General features: G+C 30.7%; 1 protein-coding gene across 1 annotated transcript in view; it reads right to left on the reverse strand.

Moving 5' to 3' along the window:
• Window positions 1-18078, reverse strand: part of LOC113517505 (leucine-rich repeat-containing protein let-4) — a 124677-nt gene extending 106599 nt beyond the window's left edge. Inside the window, exon 1 of the mRNA XM_031912326.2 lies at window positions 17835-18078. The gene's annotated coding sequence lies outside the window, so the exon portion shown is untranslated. The remainder of the gene's footprint in view (window positions 1-17834) is intronic.
• Between the last annotated feature and the right edge of the window lie 1818 nt (window positions 18079-19896).

Consider the following 19896-nt stretch of genomic DNA (forward strand, 5'->3'; position numbering starts at 1 on the left):
TTCATATTCCTTGGAGAGAAGAGAATGAATAATTGATATCTACAATTCCACTTTTGTGACGTTGAATATTATCATAATTATTATAATGCCGTCTCTGTATTAAAAAAATATATCCAATCTTAGATTTTCAACTCTTCTTTGTAAAATATATGAAAAAAACTATGATTCTAATAAAAGTAACACAGAGTCTTAACTACTGAAGTTGAACATCGAAATTTGGCACGAATCTTCTTTCCAAGTGTACGCTATGCTATTTAAAAAAAAAAAAACACTGTGCCAATTTTTAACATTTAAGTTTATTACTTGGAGCTGTATACTTCTGTCATTCCGTAATGACTATGAAAAGTCTACTCAATAGAGAGTTGTTTACGAATATTAGTAATTGAATGTAGGAGGGTGACTTTGTACAAACTTCGTCTGTTAATATAAATGTGTCGCACACATGTTTCAAACTTACATGACTGTGTTTTGGTTAAAATAGTAAGGCGTGTCAATGAAATTACAGGGTACAAAGTATAACACCATAATCGATACGGCTCTGGAACGAACTCCTTGATACCAACAAGAGACTTCCGACTAAATTGTCTTTCAAAAATAACGTTTATGCTCATATTTATACCGTATCCGAGTAGTAAGTACTATATATTATTCTCAAATTTGTGTATAATATAATATATCTATGTATAAGTATATTTGTTATTTATATATATTTATTTGTTTATATATAGTGGAAGTTTTAGTATGTATGTAGGTATATCAATTATTACTAGTACCGCATTCGAGTATTCTGACACTTCCCTAAAGTTGACTGAGAGAAAATGCTTTTAGCATGAAGTCCGCCATGTACATATACGTGTACTAATAAATAAATAAGTAATTCTAAGGAATGGCAACGCATATGAAAAATCCATCCATTATTAGTAGGGGAAATAATAGGTATCACAGTGTATTTAGTGATATTCATAATATCTACTGTTAATGTTTATATCATTGCCCATCAAGTGAACTCTGCATAATTTTTTTATACCGCTGAGGTAATAAACAAGCATACGGCCCGCCTGATGGTAAGCGGTTACCGTAACCTATTAACGCCTGCAATACCAGGGGTATTGCGCGCAGTGCCGACTCTAATGAAACCTCTTTACTTCCCTTTCGATGAACCCAATATGTCTCTTGAAAAAACCTCGGCAAGGAACTCATTCCATAACCTGAGTGTGCGTGAGAGAAAACATCCCAGATGTTGTGGGAGAAAAAACGCGTTGTACGCGACTATTTAGGGTCTGGGGTATAAGGGTGAACTCTCCCTGTCGACAGCGAGCTATACAATTGCAGAAAGTGGCTATGGGCATCATATTAAACAATTCCTCTGAACGCTATCCGTCGTACTAGCGGTAGAATACGCAGTGAGGCAAAATCTCTCCTAAGACAAAGGTTCGATACTGCTTGTAAGCCTGGTATCGTCAACAATTCTCATAGCTCGTCGTTGCAAAATATATCGTTTAATAAAATAATTATAATCGAAGCATGTTTTAATGTAAAATAATGATAAAATAAAGGAGTTAATTAATATTCCACTACACCAGCCGAACTTAACATGTACACACAAAACAGATTACGCTGATTTGGTCCATACGTAATGTACGCCCACAAACGAATGCTAACGAAACGTGACCAGTTTCAATAAACTACAAAGACTGTTAATTATTACGGGTATCACTAAATCACTCTTGGCTCTAGAGAATCCTGTACGTAATGTGTACACTAACTTGAAATTTGGTCTGGTTTCGGTAAATTGATTGTCTTAAACGCACTTTTTTCAAAATTTCTTTCTTTTATTAATGATAAACTGCATACGTTGCTTAATGATTAATTTAAAATTGCCATAAATTGTAATCATATTTTGCTCCTAAATGCATTATTAAATTTAATTTCCAATATTTCAGTGATAGGCCTATTGCGTTTTAATTCTAGCTAATTCCGCGGATTGCTTGCGCGGAACAATTTTTGTCGCCTTGTAAATCTCTTTTTAATATAACCCTTAAGTTATAAAATCTTCTATGTCAAATCTTCTTTTATTCAAATTGATTTCTATATAAACTTCTTTATAACAATAACATGTATGTTCTACGCGACTTCATACAATTTGTAATCCCAGTGTATTAATGTGATTCGGTGAATTTGTTAAATCAACCCTATACAACAAAATATATCAATATAAATTTTTACATTAGGCTTGAGTTAGCCCAACAAGATGACAAAGTTTTATTGAATTTCGTCTCGTCATATTTTGTGACAATATAACATACTTTTTATGTGTACATCCTAATTACAAACAAATTGGATATCCTTACTTATAAACTTTCACTTATTATTTTTTATACCACTGAAGTGACAAATAAATATACGGCCCAGCTTATGGTAAACATTACCGTAACCTATAAACATCTGCAATACCAAATAATAGGATATGATTAAAATAATCATTGGTACAATAAAGTTGAATTATTTGTGAAATATCAGGTACTTGCGTTACAACGTATTTATTCTATTTTTTGTAACAAAATATTTGATACGATTCATAGGCCATCTATTGTATGTCAATGACACTACACCAAAACTTTGACGAAACGATCTTCAACAGCTGTATAAAGTTTCAACAATCATACAAAGGATATGTAAACATTTTAGTATATGTAAGTGACAACATTATCATTAAATTTTATAAAAATAGCAGAGAAATTATATAAACTCTACAATAGATATTTTTATTGATATTATAATTATTAAAGTGAGTTTTAACTACCTATTGGACCATTAACAACTTAACTAATCTTTATGAAATTATAAGTACACATAGTTGGTATAAATAAAAACATAGGCTACTCTTTATTTCGACAATTATTATGTTTAATAACAGAGTAATCTCAGATATCACTGCTGACGGAGATCAAAAGAACAGAAACGCATAGTATGCCGACTTCAAAGAATCAGACAAAAGGAAACGTTTTACGTTCAAATAAAAATAATACAAATATTTTTATTATAATCCTTTGTCAAGAATACCACTACAATAATATTATCCTTTTTAGGATCTTTTACCAAAAAACCCAATTATTTTTCCCAAAGAAACACGAATTGAAAAACCAATGAGTCTCGCATAACAACACGACACACCCAACTGTCAAGTTAATACTGCAGGCACAAAATTTTTGTTGTTTAGCAATTCATATTCCTTCATGAAAAATATACAGTTTTACTAGTATAACAGGAACCAGGAAACTAATAAGTTCCATTACAATTAAGTTACAATCCAATACAGATACTTCATTATTTAGCTATCAATGTCCAATATAATCAAAGTATATATACGTAATAAAAAGATATAAAATTTATAACTTCTAGGCTATAACAACCGCAACATATCTAGTGGCCTTTCATAGTAAAGTTTTGCGCCAGTTACAACCGAGTTATAAAAGTTTTACTCTCTCCAATACAGTATTCCCCTGGCAACTGACAATAACAGCTTTTGATCGTGACCACCAACTTGATCAATAAATACTTCTAGAGATCTGGCTCGTGATTGATCCTAGTAATATTTAGTTATAGAAAATAAAATACAAACTTATTACAGAATAGATTTAATGTGATTTGATGGAATTCGATGTGAATTTATATATGATTCAAGTCGTGATATACAGCTTGAGTATATAGTGGCAGGGATGTTTGTTTATTTACATGATCAATACAAGTTCATCAAGATTTCGAAACCGAAAGTTCATGTCATAGAAACATGACAAAAATTCTTATAAGAATGGCACTTAACTTGATTCTATTATACTTAGAATAGAAAACATACTGACCGCCCACCTCATAGAAAATGACAACCAGCACCTATAAACGTGAACAATACCGTACGACTCATGGTGCCCCTCATGCATTGCCATGTCTATGGTGTATTCTGTAATTTTACTATCATACCCCAAACTTTAATACAAAAGAAAGCTATGTATATATAAATATAGCCAATACACAGTAGCAACACAACCACTATACAGTTGAAACACGTGCCGGACAGAGGTAGCCTGCAGACGACTTTTGTAGTCTCCCTCTTGTAAAATATAAAATATTTAACTTTGACCGAACAAAGCTAAAAGGAACAAGTATACAAAATTAAATGTCGCACAAAAGAGAAACAAGTACACAAACGTAATAAATGAATGACAGTACATGACAATCAGTTCGAGGACACTGCTCCAAATTATGATAAATCACTTTTCCAGCTAAAATACCAAACGTATGAAGCCAAATCCCTGATCAATCTAAATATTTTAACTCTGATAAACCGGTTTGAAAAATAGCTAGCAACTTAAAATAATGCCTACATATCTGAATAAAACTCACAAGTCATCCCTACCTAAGGTATTCACATCGATCAATTTCTCTCGTTATGGATTATCTACTTATTTTTTTATCTCTTCGATGGTCGTGAAATATTATAGGAATATTTGTTCAAGTGATATAATGTAAATATGGAGCGATCCTGACTAAGGATATAAAACCTTTTAACGGTGTGTATCTAGCGAAAAGCCACCTTTCAACCTGCACGTAGTTTTGGAAATTAAATATTACATGCATATTGCTGGGCATATCGAGTTTGTGCCATATTTTTTTATGGTAAATTCAATGTCAAAAGAGATTGATTATCTACAATACATAAATAAAAATGTAGATCTCACATATCTGTCGCTCGGAGCATTGCTCATAACCACAAAATAAAAATGGATGTATTCAAAAATTCCAATATCATACAATAAGTAATATAAACTAATCACAAAAATGAATAAAAATATTTAGTTTTAATTTTTATTTATTTTAATTCGATTTATTTTTTAGTTGTTGCCGCGAAATCCTGAAATAAATTAACTGATATAAATAAGTGAGAAGATATATTAACATTAAAAAAATTCTATATTAAAGCCTTTATGAAATTTTTTCCTCTACTACTCTCTTACTCAGATTACAAGTAATTTAGTTTCTTAACGATGTTTTTGTCAATAATACTAGGAACTGCTGAAATCATGAAATATATATATATATATATATATATATATATATATATATATATATATATATATATATATATATATATATATATATATATATATATATATATATATATATAAAAAAATATGCTACCTCAAATTGTCATCATATCCTAGTAACGCGGACGAAGTCGCAAGTAAAAGCTATTCTGTATATATATCATAAAATATTATCACCCTCCTAATATTACAAATATAAAAGTTAAATATTTGAATGTTTGTCCATTCACGCTTAAATGGCTAGATAAATTTAAACCTTTGATACATTAATATCAAACGTTTAAATCTACCAGCTATGATCATATTGTAGATTGACACATATATATTCTTTTTCCCATATGATATACATATATAATCATATACAGAAAAATACGTATAATAATATATAAAATATATATAATTTTTCCAAATTATGTAAAGCTAGAATATGTAGACTTAATATAATTCAAATAAATTCGATCAATAATAAACTTATAACGATAAAAGGACCTCATATGAACATTTAGTATTACATAATTCAAACCAATGCAATCAATAATAACGATCACAAGATCTATGTCCACAAAATTTGATGTTATCAACGCACACAGCGAAAGTTATAATAACACGCCGTACACGATCGTATCACATCACATAAAAGAAAGTAACTACTGCCCGCGTAGCCGTAATGTGCCTCCACGTGTTGCATGGAACCATATTCCCATACATAGTTCACGTAACGATAATATCCCCGGCGCTTCGTAAACATTTTTCGTACATTCGAAATATGTTTCATGTGAAACGTATTAGAAGAAGAACTAAGATTATTATATTAAATCTAATAATTGAAATTGTGTTTTATAAAAAAGAAACTACTTCAATTAAGGTAAACCTAGTTATTTTGTTTTGAAAACTTAAACTACTTAAGCCATTTGGATAAAATTTCTTTGGTCCCGATCTGTAAGTATATCCTTTCAAATGAAAAAATAATTCCGCAAATCGGTTTACAACCGACGTGGATGTGTGGTAATAAACACAAAAAATACAATCGAATTGAAAAGCTCTTTTTTTAAAGTTGGTTAAAATGAAAAATAATTATACCCACGCCTAATAGATTGTATATAGTATTAGAACAAAAAATAAAAACAAAATGCTCACGACTGTCCTTTATAAGGTGTTCAGAAGAACTTGTCGACGTCAACCCATATTTCACTCAGCATATTTAAATCCAACATAAGAAACCGTGAACCCACTGTCATCTCTCACATTAACTTGCACTTTCGAGGGGTATTTCCTTACGGTAGAGTTAGTCGAATTTTTAACATATGTGACAACTATGTGACTGTATACTCATATTTGAACTCAATACCTATACGGTCTACAAAAAATATTTTAAACACTGTTTATCTAAACAACGTTTAACGAAAAACGTTCTGTTAAACATTGTTTAATTAAACATTATTTAGATAAACGGTGTTTTAATTATTTTTTTAGACAGAGGTCTAAGTAATTAAATATATAGTTCAGTCAGTGTAATAAAATTTATTTGTTATTTAGTAATAAAAGTTATTACTCTAAACACTATTTTTAATGACAGGAAAGCAAGTTTTGCTTTCCTTCAGACATGTTACACGGTGTTAGACACGCTTTTGTGGTAAGATTTCTAAACATGTACTGAACATCTATCTATCGCAAGTTTAACATTTTTGTGGTAAGACATTATTTGATAAATATAGCACTAAGTTCCATCCATCCATCTTAATATTGTTTCAGGGCAATGTCAATAATTTTATAGAGGAAAAGAGGTTATATTCTCTGTCCTTACTAATATTATAAAAGTGAAAATGAGTTTGTTTGTTACCTTACAGTGCCTTTACAACTTAATCAATTACTATAAAATTTTATATACATACACATACTATATGCTAATTGAAAAGGATATAGGCTAATTGATGTCCCGGGCAAGCGAACAAAGTCACGTATAAAAGCTAATTGTACTATACTTGGCTTAATCAGAAAGACAAGGTGGTAGCAACACACTAATGTCTAGTAATCTATACAAGACCATTCGCAAATTTATGAAATATTTTTGAAAACTGTGAAGCTCTTGTTGGAAATATTCACGTGGATATATATGAAACCAACCTTCAAATAATTTGGAAATTTGTTGTTACTCTATTTTTGAGAGAAAAACTGTCTATATATCACCATAATACACTTTTCAAATGATCGTAGATACTATTCTTAATCTATGCCATTCGATTTCTATAGTTGAGAACTTTTTTTAGTCATTACTTTGTTTTCATGTCAATACAAAACACATTAAAGAACCTATATTCAAAACTTTTAACTCAATGTTGTTGCAGACAAAACGTGACCAATAAAACTAGACTATTACGTTGAAACAAACCAAGAAATAACAGTAGAATTCTCCCTAATATTAAAGACGACATCTTTTTGCATCATAGTACACGATCTAGCCGAGAACTGCTCTCTCCTTAATGGCCGAATAAAATTTCCTATTTCACGCTCAGATGCTACCGTATTATTCACTCGTATTGCTACCATTTACTTTGTTCAACAAAGATGTGTTACAAAGTGGCAATTATTTGCCTAAAAGCTAAACATCCTATGTTACAAAGATAATTAAGATAATATAACGTACTAATAATCTACTGAGAACAACGCATTTATATTCACAATCTTTGTCCCGGTTTTAATTCAGTTCTTACTAATTATTGTTGATTTCTTTAAGCTAATGGACGATAAAAGACTACAAGTACATTTTGCTGTACAAAAGAAATCACGCATATACCAACGAACAGCGAGATGTCATGTGATATGATGTGGTATTGATTATGTTTGAATCTATAACGCGGAATTGTGTGCTTATATTTAAATTTTATTTTTCTAAAAGCAGTCTTTTGCTCCGCAAAGATAAACGGCAGCAAAATTACTATGAAATCAATACAGAGGTAAATAACTACATTCTATTGATTGAAAAAAGAATTAATAAAAATCAATTCACATTTGGCGAAGCAACTATACAATTTAGATGCAAAATTAATGATGATTTTAAAACTTCCTTTATTTTGAAATTACTTACTATTTACATACTAGAAACAAACACCATAGTACATAGACCGTGATCACTTTAAAAATCAGTCCGAATTTTTATTTGTCAAATCCACTGAACCAATTCATATGGGATTATTATGATTGACTGATTTATAAAGGATTTAGAGAGGCGGAAGATGGGCCGGATACAGTTCCGAATGCCGGAACGATACCCGTTGTAAAGTCCTTATTAATGGGCACAATGAACATTGTGACTGGCTGGCTACATGACTTTAGTTAGTACTAATTGGGTTGTAGGAGTTGTTAGTAATGGGGTTATTGCTAGTAGCATGATTCATTTGGCACTAATTGGGTGGTAGGATTGTTAAAAATGGCATTATTACACTTTATTGCTGGCAATATTAGTTGGCAACCTGACAAGGTTGGCCTTCCCCTCTTAAAACCATCATGGTTCATCATCATCATTTCAGCCATTATCTGTCCACTGCTGGACATAGGCCCCTCCCATAGACTGCCATAAGTAACGGTCCTGACCCACCTGCATCCACTGACTCCCTGCAATGCGTTTGAGGTCATCACTCTATCTAGTAAGGGGTTATCCTACACTGCGTTTGCCTGTAGGAGGTCGCCACTTAAGAACCTTTCTTCCCCATCGGTTGTCGGTTCTTCGAGCTATGTGTCCAGCCCATTGCCACTTCAGCTTACTTATCCTTCGGCTATCGTGGTTAATTCTTAACAAATCGTTAAGATAAACTAACTGATCCGCTTTCATCCTCACCTATTAGTAACTGGTGCCTTACCGTCCGTACTGATAGCGTAGGCGGTGTTACCATTCCATTACCATATATTAAAAAACAAGCTGATACTAATTAATATTATGAACGACAGCAATGGTGCTCTATAAATTATTATGACGATAATGAAAGTTTTCTTCAAAACAATGACCACGCAATTTCAACTATAGAATACATAATTAGCAATTTTTTATTTACGTAAACAACGTCCCACTTGAATTGCACTGTATCATGATATTTCAAAACTTTTCCAAATTAAATTCTAAAAAAGGAACACGTAATATATCACCATTACCTACATTCACTGAACTAAAAACGTAATAAATTTATATTTTAATATTATATTAAATTATATTCATAAACACCATTCGAATTTTCCATTTCATAAAATATTTATTTTAAAATCAGTAACTAAATGTCACTGATTTTAAAAAGGTTCTCACAATTCTGCAATAACCTTATTTTAAAAACTCACGCTGAGGGTTCTCAATTCCGAGCGCTCGAAAGATCTCACTTTAATGCGTAGATTTACGTAAAAATATATTTTTCTCTGGTCTTTTTTTTTTGTAAATAAATCACTTTTTTTAATATTTAAATTTTTGATTTTTACCTATAAAATCATATAACAGTCAAAAAAGTATATTTGTTGAAATTACAACATAATCAATGATTATATTACCTAAAAAAAAATAGCGGTAATACAATAAACTATAGATTTTCCACAAATTATAAATGCTTTAACGTGCACGGTATTCCTTATACTGAAATACTATTTTATATAGTACTATCACAGTGTAAAAAACAAGTTCTTCAAACTGTGGTATTACGCGTATCTATCAACGGAAGCTACTACAATGACTACTACAATGACCCCAAATAATGAAAAATATCTAAGAAACGTGATGATGATTTACCTACTGTCATATACATTTTATTTCAAACGAAACATCATATCGCTATGATGAAGAGTCTAATAGAAAAATATATTCTTTAATGTTTACTTTGAAATACTTTCCTAATCTTAAATTATTAAATCGATGTCACGTAACTGCGTATTTTCGGTGAAAAATCGATTTTCTTTTTAGGTAGGGCACACTGAGTTTTGCGTAACTTACGAATGAAACGACTTGAAATAAAAATATTACATTTATTGTTTTCGAAATACTCTCCATTAGATTTTTTCATTCGTTCGAATATTTTTCAAAACTCGAGGACCGATTATTATTTGAGGGTATGTTTTTCACGTGCTGATTGAAAACTATCATCGCTTTTTCTGAGTTAATAAATGAAATTAATTACCTTTCATGAAATCTTTGTTTTTAGAGGGAAAAATTATCAAAATTCAAATTATCTTAATAATCTATCTTAAAAATCGCGTAGTGTCAAGTATTTACACTTCAACTATTTACAAAATAGGTCACGAGTCGAGTAAAAAGTCGAGCTTTTTCGGAGTTGGAAAATGTTTCTGTTTTATTGGCTGTATAGAAAGAAGCATTGTCGTGATGCAAGAGAACGCTCGGTTGTCTTCATGTGACTTTTTCTAGGACAGTAAGTAAACAAATTGTGGTGTATCACTCAGCATTAACATTCCTTTGATCTTCAAGTGAAATTGTGCAAACAGTATCCGTGCAGGAGGAAAAAATACAATCATTTTTTACGCACATTCCTCGTTTGCCTCAATTTTGTAGGTCTGTTCTCAGTTTCGTAAACCCATTTACAAGGTTTTTTCTGATTCAACATATAAAAAAAATCCAAGTTTCATCTCCTGCGATGTAGTCATGAACTGTATTTAAATATCAGTTATCGTATAGAAGCAACATCTTTGAGCACCATTCAATATGAGCCTGTTTTTGTTCATTAGGGATCCAGCTACAAAATCTCCTAACTATATTCATGTATTTTTTTATACTATTATATATTTATATATACCCAAATCGTCTCATAGGTAAATACGTTGGTTTTCTTCAATTAACCGCTTCACTGTGGTCACGTTTTCCTTGTCAGTCCCTGTTAAAGAACGGTCTTTACGAATCTCATTATTAAAAGAAATCCGTCCACATTGGATTTCGGCATACTTTGATTTTACAATACTTAAATATGGTGTTTTACTTCCAAATACATTTCAAAGCTGAGCGGTACAGTCTTGAAGAGAAGGATCACTTTTAATTATATTGCTCTGAATTCTTTTCACGTTACTTCTATTTTCAGTTCACTCGGCAAATATAAATATGTAACAAAAATTTATTGTCTTTTATAAATAACGAACAAAGTTTTTTTTTATAAAAAAAAATATCATTCGAAATACAAACAATTATTTCTAGCTTATCACAATTGTTTGAATTTCGAATGATATTTTTGCAAAACATTTAAAGTACCCCATGTATTCCATATTTCGACCTTCTTTAGAGAAAATCCTTATAATTAATTGACACTATCTTATCTTAGTAATCTAATAAATTCGTTCCGGCATCATGCAAAAAGTACTTTATCAAATTTGACGAGCTTTTTATAGTTGTGTTTGAGAAGATCTATTTATTTCTTTATTCTTCTTATAAAAAACACGCGTACAAAGTAATGTACAAAAAAGCTAGTTAATGGATGTATGTACACTTTTTATGTCATTATTATATTCTCACATCATTATATATAATACATAAAGTAGAAACATAAGAGATGGCAACATAGAAAAAAGACTGTGAATGAGGAGCCGGCTAGCTTGTCTAACTATCCAAAACTCTCATCTGATACTGCTGCCAAACTTCACACCTCTTCAAACTACAGCTTTATTTCTCAAGAAAAGTAAAATTAAATATTCATCTTAGAGTATAATCTTTACATATATGTACGCTAATAAATTATTATATATAGAAGCCACACATTAATGTGGCTTCTATATATATTAAATGTATGGTAAATGTTAAATATTTCATAAATATAAATAATAAATAATTGACAAAGTAAGATAAAAACAGGTCACTCGCGTCACAGCCGCTCATGATTAAGGTTCCTGCATTGGTCCCGAGACTAGTCGAGCTTTCTCGATCTAATTACGGACATAAGTAAAACCAGTAGTTACATTAAAAAAAAAATATAAATAATCTGTGTTATATTTTTTTTTTATCCATATATATATATATATATATATATATATATATATATATATATATATATATATATATATATATATATATATATATGTGTATGTATATCTATGTACGAAATTTTATTCGAAACCATTCTGCCGATGATCAGAAGAGTGTTTAAGTAACAAACATCTTCACATTCATACTTTCATAATATTAATTATTAATAAGATAGCATTAGTATAAAAACAAATATATATTACAGCATTAACTGTATTTTACTGTTACCGACATGAATTATTTTTCCTATAGTAATACAATGAAAAACATAACTAAAACATATTATTAAAAAAAAAATTTTTTTAAGTAAAATTTATATTTTTCACAAATTCTGTAGTTATTAAAACTACGTTCGTCTTAAAAAATATATCTCAGTTATAATTAATTAGAACAAAAAATATCTTTTATTTAAATTCAATCAATCGCTATGTAAGTTTAAAACTAAGACTTATAGTTTTAAGAATAGACAGATTCTCACTCTAACATTCAGATCACTACCCCACGGCAACCTTGCTATAAATTCACCTGTCAAACATTTACAGAATATTAAATTACATGTTATTAGGGTAACTACAACAACTATTACTCTGTTTCACCTTGTACTATATATCCCTGGAAATATCACAAACAAACATAAGCATTTCGATTATCTACAGTATCTACATGTTGATTGATGTTGATAATAAATAAATATAAAAAATAAATATGTACTAATTATTTTATATATAGCCATTAGCCATTATTCGTCCACTGCTGGACATAAGCCTCCCCTATAGACTGCCAAAACGAACGGTCCTGTGCCACCTGCATCCACTGACGCATTTCAGGTCGTCACTCCATCTTTTTTTTTATACAACTTAGAATGGCAAACAAGCTGACAGCCCACCTGACAGAAAGTGGTAACCGTCGCCTATAGACATGAGCAGTGCCATGGACATAGCATAGTATACTGTTTCGCCCATGATACCCCCCATGCATTGCCATTCCTGAGGACTCAGGTGTTATTCCTCTGTACCCACTAAATTCACGCCATATCCCACCCTTCAAACCGAAACACAGCCATGCAAACACATCTGCCTCACGGTTGAAACACGAATGGGACAGAGGTACCCAAACAATCGACTTTTGTACAAAATCTCCATCTAGTGGGGGGTCGTCCAACACTGCGTTAGATGTTACATACATTAGATGAAAATATTTTTACGAGTCAATTATTCCATATTCTATCATAACAGTATGTACATTATTACACAACACTACCTAGTCACAAACTTAGCAGAGTTTGAACTATGGGTACTAGACAACTTATACGCATACAGGCTCATTTTTTGTAATACATACATACATATTGTACATAAAAGAAAACCCCAAAATGATATTAACAGGCATACTTGTACGGGTATTGAACCTAATACTTTCAGAAGGTACAATACTTTCGCCTTTGCTAACATTGTTATTAACTTAATGTTGTTACTGTATGTTTTAGTGCAATAAAGAATATATATAAGGTCCCCCACCTTATATATATTCTTTCCACTAAGCTCGTCTTAATACTAAAAAGAAACTGAAAAAATACGTTCAAGATAAGAGTTCGAATGAAATCAAATTCTATTTACATTATTATACCATGTCAAAATACTCTTTAAGCGAAAATATTCACATTTGATGTAATATGGATACATAATGTATTATGTGTGTTACCGCTCGCAGGTTATGCTAAATACCTTAACTGATCATGTAAATGGAGAGTCGTTAGAAGCATTGTGATTGAGAATTTAATGCAAAATAATGTTTTTTTTTTGTTTTGCACCGAATTTTTGGTCGGACAACAATCTATTCTTTAACATAAAAAAGCACAAAGAAAAATCTAAGAATTAAAAAGGGACTTCAAAAAGAAGGAGTTCTTTTTATTCCATTTTTGACGGAACAAAATCATAAATTATCGTTCCTCTTTATGATTCATCCTAGCATCATGCGATTTTTTCAATACAATTCATGTTACTCGAAAATAATATTTTCTATGGGTGAAACAATTTTGAAAATAGATTAAGCATTTTTTTCAGTTTGTCCATTATAAAAAAAAATACAAATCGTTCCTCATTATAATATTAGTTCAAACTATGAGTGTCCCTTACATATTATGCTGATAATAAGAAGTCTGTTTACGAAAAATGCATACAAGAAAAGGTATTGCACGATTTTACAAAACCTTTATTTAAACAATCCATTCTGAAAGTAATTTCAGCTACTCATAAAAGTTTCACAGCACTCGCAGTTTCTTTTATTCATCACGTCGGTGCCACAAATGAGCTCATTGCATTTAAAATATAAACATCTTAGAAACAATGCTCCCGCGGACTGTATTGGATTTTAAATCGCCTATATTTCTTGTTGCTTGCAAAGCTTTTTCTTTTATGATAGCTTTATTCTCATAACACGTAGAAAATTGTTAGACGTTTTCGTATGCACTGGGATTTATACAGCAGGGTATAAATAAATTTTAAATAATAATGTGCTGGTGATAGTTAAATCTTTGCTTCCTATCTGTAAACATTATATAAGCAAAAGTAGAAATGAGTTTGTTTCTTTCCTCTTTAACAGCTCAAATACCTATCATAAAAATTAAACAATACGTAATATTTGGCAAGTAGATAGTATATTTTATCCTAATCATTATGACCCAGATACGTAGACACATACTTTGGATTAAGCTAGTATTATATGACAATTATAAATTATATTTATAGACACTCACGTAAAATGTACTAAACCTATTTAAACGAAATTTGGTACACAGATAGGTTATATCCTAAACTAGCACATTATATTTATATGCCGATTCACGCGAGAAAATATTTAGACGTATTTATTTTCGTGACTACATACCACACATTTACCACATGATAACAATGAAATAGCTTTATCTCTGAATCTGCAATAACATTCAATTTCGAAACAATAACAAGAGTTTGTTTAACATTATTAACTTAGCTGTAACTACCCCAATTTTCTTACAACAAAAGCTAAAATAGATATATAAAAATTTCTATTCGATTTCACAATCAAAATGATGTAAATAGGAATTTTAATTAACACATTTTACTTAATAGTCATCATTTTAAACATTCACAGTCCTCAAGCTGAACATAGGCCTCTACATTAACTCAAAGATATTGCAAAAATCATGAGAAGCCGCCCTTGTTGACTTTTACAATACCTTTGAGTACTATTCTATCCAACTAGAAGTTGCCCTACACTGCATTTATCCTTACGGAGTCATCACTTACGAACACTTCTACCACTACAACTTACCAATACATTGGTCGTTTTCACTTCAATATACCAATTCTTTTTTCTATATTGGTTACTTTGTTACTACAGCCTGTTGAACGACATGGATCTTCCTCATACAACTAGCAGTGTATAACAATGATTAATATCACTATTAATCATTACTCGCAACACGCGTTGGTTAAAGACTGTAAATTATAAAATTCAAAAAAATTCAAAATTCAAAAATCATTTATTATATGTTATGAACGTCAAATCTTTACACCCTACCGTCCAGTTCGGTATATAAAATTGAGAAGAACTCAAGATCATTTACTTTTTTTTTTTGGTTTATTTACAATGTATATTTATATAATAACATTAAATGAAAATTCAGTGCATGAACAACTACTACACTCGTCTTGCATCGTTTAAAATATGCTCAGTAAATATGATTTAACAGATATTTGATTATATGTTTAAACCACTACATAAAAATGATTATTTTTTATAAAATAATTAATAAATATACTATCTTGCATTTTAAAATATGCTAAACACTTTTGAAACTTTAAAATCTGATTATTTTATATACGACTAATAAATATAACTCAAGAAAAAAAATTTTGCTACACAAAAAAACAATAACTACATAAAACACACGGATTAAACATGAAATTTGTCGTAAATACATTTAATTTAAATATTTGAATTTAGAATGTACATTTATGATTTGTGAATCTAAATTATGGTTTCGCAAGAAGCAGTTTTTTTTTGCTTCAAAGGAAAACAGTAACTTTAATAATCACAAAATTAATGTAGGATAAAAACCCTCCGTTTTAAAAAACCTTATTTATTATTAAAAGAATTATTCAAATGGACTCGGAAATACGACGTAATCGCGTGACCTAGCCACAAAAATATAGACGAATTGAGAACTTCCTCCTTTTGTAATAATGGAACAGTAATTCAAATAAGTAACAGTGGTCACGTATCATCATTATATTGTAATATCTGGGCCTTTATTAATGATTAACCTCATTCTGTTTCCCCTCTCAAAGTGACATTAATCAAGATTCTTTCATTATTTAGCATCGATAGAAGATCCTTTCAGATTAGACCGTGGGTCACACCCTTTTGGAATAAATTATCCCTTATCAGCCGTTCTTTGTCCGTGTTATCTTATTTGGCGAGATGTGAAAGGACTTACTAAGTTTTAATGAGGAAAGTATGGATTGTTACGTTTGTTAGGAAGATCAAGAAATCTAATGTGTCACTGTACTATATTCTTGTTATTACTGTAGCTACTACGTATTCTGTGACACCACAATCCGACTGTCACAACTGATATAAAGAAAAAGAAGTTCACTAGAAACTGTTTTATTTTAAATACTTTTTTAAATACCCTCAACACAATGACGTCTCGGCATTATTTTACAAAAATGGTTTCATGTGTAGCCATAAGACTAAATACCTATTCTTTATTCCTATAGTAAAAATTATGTTTAAATTTTGATAGTAAAATAAGTTATTATTAATAAACAATAATTCATCCTACCTGTATTAAAATACAACTGCATTGCTTCTGTGCCTAGGAGAATATCAAAATCTGTTCTAGACAAATCTTTTAAAGAAAGCAACAGCCATCGCTAAGCAATGTAGTCCCTATTTTCCACGAAAATCCTACAAAATGGAAGATTTTATTATAGAAAATATATTAACTGCAATAAATATTATAATAAGGTCCCAGTTTATTAAGTATCACTATAATAAAAAGTGAAGCAAAATCTATTAATATTGAGCTTCTTATATGTTTTCGTAGGTATTTTCATTTTTCCGTTCATTACCCTACTAATAGTAGATCTCTTCCGCGATTTGTCATTTTCCCTTTTACTTATATTCATCAATATATTTGAGTACATCTCTAAATAGCAATTATAAAGATATATCAACGTAATTACAATTATTTTAATATAAAATTCTACCTGTACTTCCGTTTGATAACGAAGTAAGAATACAACAATTCCTTTTCATTAAAAAGCTGTCTCGAAAGGCGACTGCAGGAACAAAGAACAGTATAGTCATGTAAGAGAAGTAAAATTCAAAATAAAAGTTTATTAACCAACCACCTGGTTAAGATGTAATAGTAGTTTAAATATTGTTTCGTAACAAGAGAACCCCATACCCACTTATCAGTTATTAATTACATGTTATGTTAATTAAGATTCAACATACACTTTTATCAAGCAATAGATGCCTATTTTAAATTATTAGTCACACAAATATCAAGCTGTGAAACTTGGAATCGTTAGTAATACACTTGAAAGAAACTTTTTCTGTGCAACAGATAAAAAGTGATTCGTGCCGACGAGGCTTTCGCTTCGGTGATGGAATTAAAATTAACTCACGCCAAACAATCGGTTTGGGCCTCAAAACCCATCAAATGTAACAAAAGAAAACGTACTCACCGAAAATTATCGACGGGGCCTAAAAAGGCGCGGCCTTGTAACTTCGTAAGTGAGGCGGGAGGGTTAACGGCGGGCGCAACAGGCGACGGCACGCGCACATACAACTGGCTAATCAACTAGCATTTTTTCACACAGAATTTTTGCACTGAATCTATCGTTTGACTATTTGGAATAAGCGGCGGGTATGTGGAGGCTGGCGCGGCGTTCACCCGCCACAGTCGCGCGTACAAGTCTGGCGCGGCGCACCCCCGCGCAACCCCACGCACCGCGCCGCCCTTACTGCCTCTGAAGCCTGTATTCGTTTAGTATTCGCGCCCTTTGTGACACTTAAAACCATTGTTCACAAACGAACCTTTTCGACAACGAATGCTAAACATGAATATGATATAACAACCCCAACAATACTGTAATTAGAATTATTAGATACATCTGAACATAATATTGAATTAATGATAATGGAGTGTACGAACTCAATTGGAATTTAATACAAATTCACAGATATGGCTTTAAATAGATACCGCAACTCCATGAATATTGCGTATCAATTTTTGGGTATAAATTAGGCATAATATAGCGCTTGAATTAACAATGACCTCGAAATGCATAATTTAAAATCGTAAAATCTGTATTAAAAGATATTTAGAAAAATAATAAAAATAACAGAGGAGAAGTTTGCTAGCAACGCTTTTGTATTTTTATTTATGCGTTCTAAACATTAATTAGTAGAGGACGCGTAACATAAAAATTGAAATACTCTATCTATCTTTATCTATAGCCGTGTAGGTACCTATATCTAAATAAAACACTAGCGCTTCTAAAGGGTAGGCAGAAAAAATATATATATATATATATATATATATATATATATATATATATATATATATATATATATATATATATATATATACTATCTGTGCTATAATAAAAAAGAGAGTATAATAATGTAATATAGTCTGAAATTAGAATTATTAGTGTCTTTTTGAGGCAGTGCAATTGAACATTTTTCCCAACGGTACATGGGTAGAATATATAATTAAGATTGCGCTCCCTAAAAAAGCTGACTTCAATTGTGGCATACCAACGTTTTGTTGACACACAATTGAAATCGATTTTTTGTTTTATTTAAGAATTAAATTACTGAATCGATTTTAAAAAAAAATTCTATGAGACTAATCTGTAAATGTATCCTTTCAGATAAAAGAAGAATTGAGAACTTTTTTCTGTCAGTTGAAAAGTTATTATTTATTCGTATCTAAAAATCTTCGATTCGTATTTATTTTTTATAGAATAGGAGCATACGGCTTACCAGATGATATGGTAAGTTAGTACGGACGATTCAAGAGATTTTGTCGTATTTAGACCCATATTTCTTTGGGAATAATATATATTTAATTATTTTGGTAGAATATTTCCTAAAAAGGAGACTGACGCTTTCGATATCACCTGTATGTATGTAATGTAAAGAAATTTTATAAAACTTCGTATTACTAAATGAATATTTATGTCAAGTACCTACCTCACGGAGGAGGCATACGGAAATATTGTATTTTATTGGTGTATGTTTATACATTCCCTTTTACAATACTGTAGGTATTATAAAACAAAAGTTTTTCGGATGAGATAATGTTATATACATAAAGGAAGAATGTCGGTGCTTGGACTTATTTATGCTAATTGTATACTACAAAGAGTCTCCCGAATTAGGATTATATATATATATACTATACTACTGATATATATATAGCTACACGATGGTAAGTGATTACCGCCGCCTGTAGACACCCGCCACATCAGAAAAATTGCAGGTGTGTTCCCGGTCTTTCAGGAAGGAATACTTCAAAATAATTTGTGATCTTCTTCTGATTTTAATCCGCAACATCATCATAGCTTGCGTTTAAACTCCGCTTTATCTTGCTTTAACCTAAACAAGGAAATTAAAATAGAAACAAAACAGCTACGATTTTTTTTCTACAAAATGTTTTTAATTTTTACAGGTAACGAATAATTAATAAATCATCAGTTCTTGCCAGTTTTATAAAAGAGTATCTGTATAGAAATTTAA

This window comes from Galleria mellonella, unplaced genomic scaffold (genome assembly GCF_026898425.1).
Source record: "Galleria mellonella isolate WM207_F2 unplaced genomic scaffold, CSIRO_AGI_GalMel_v1 utg78, whole genome shotgun sequence".
In the NCBI taxonomy this organism is placed as follows: domain Eukaryota; kingdom Metazoa; phylum Arthropoda; class Insecta; order Lepidoptera; family Pyralidae; genus Galleria; species Galleria mellonella.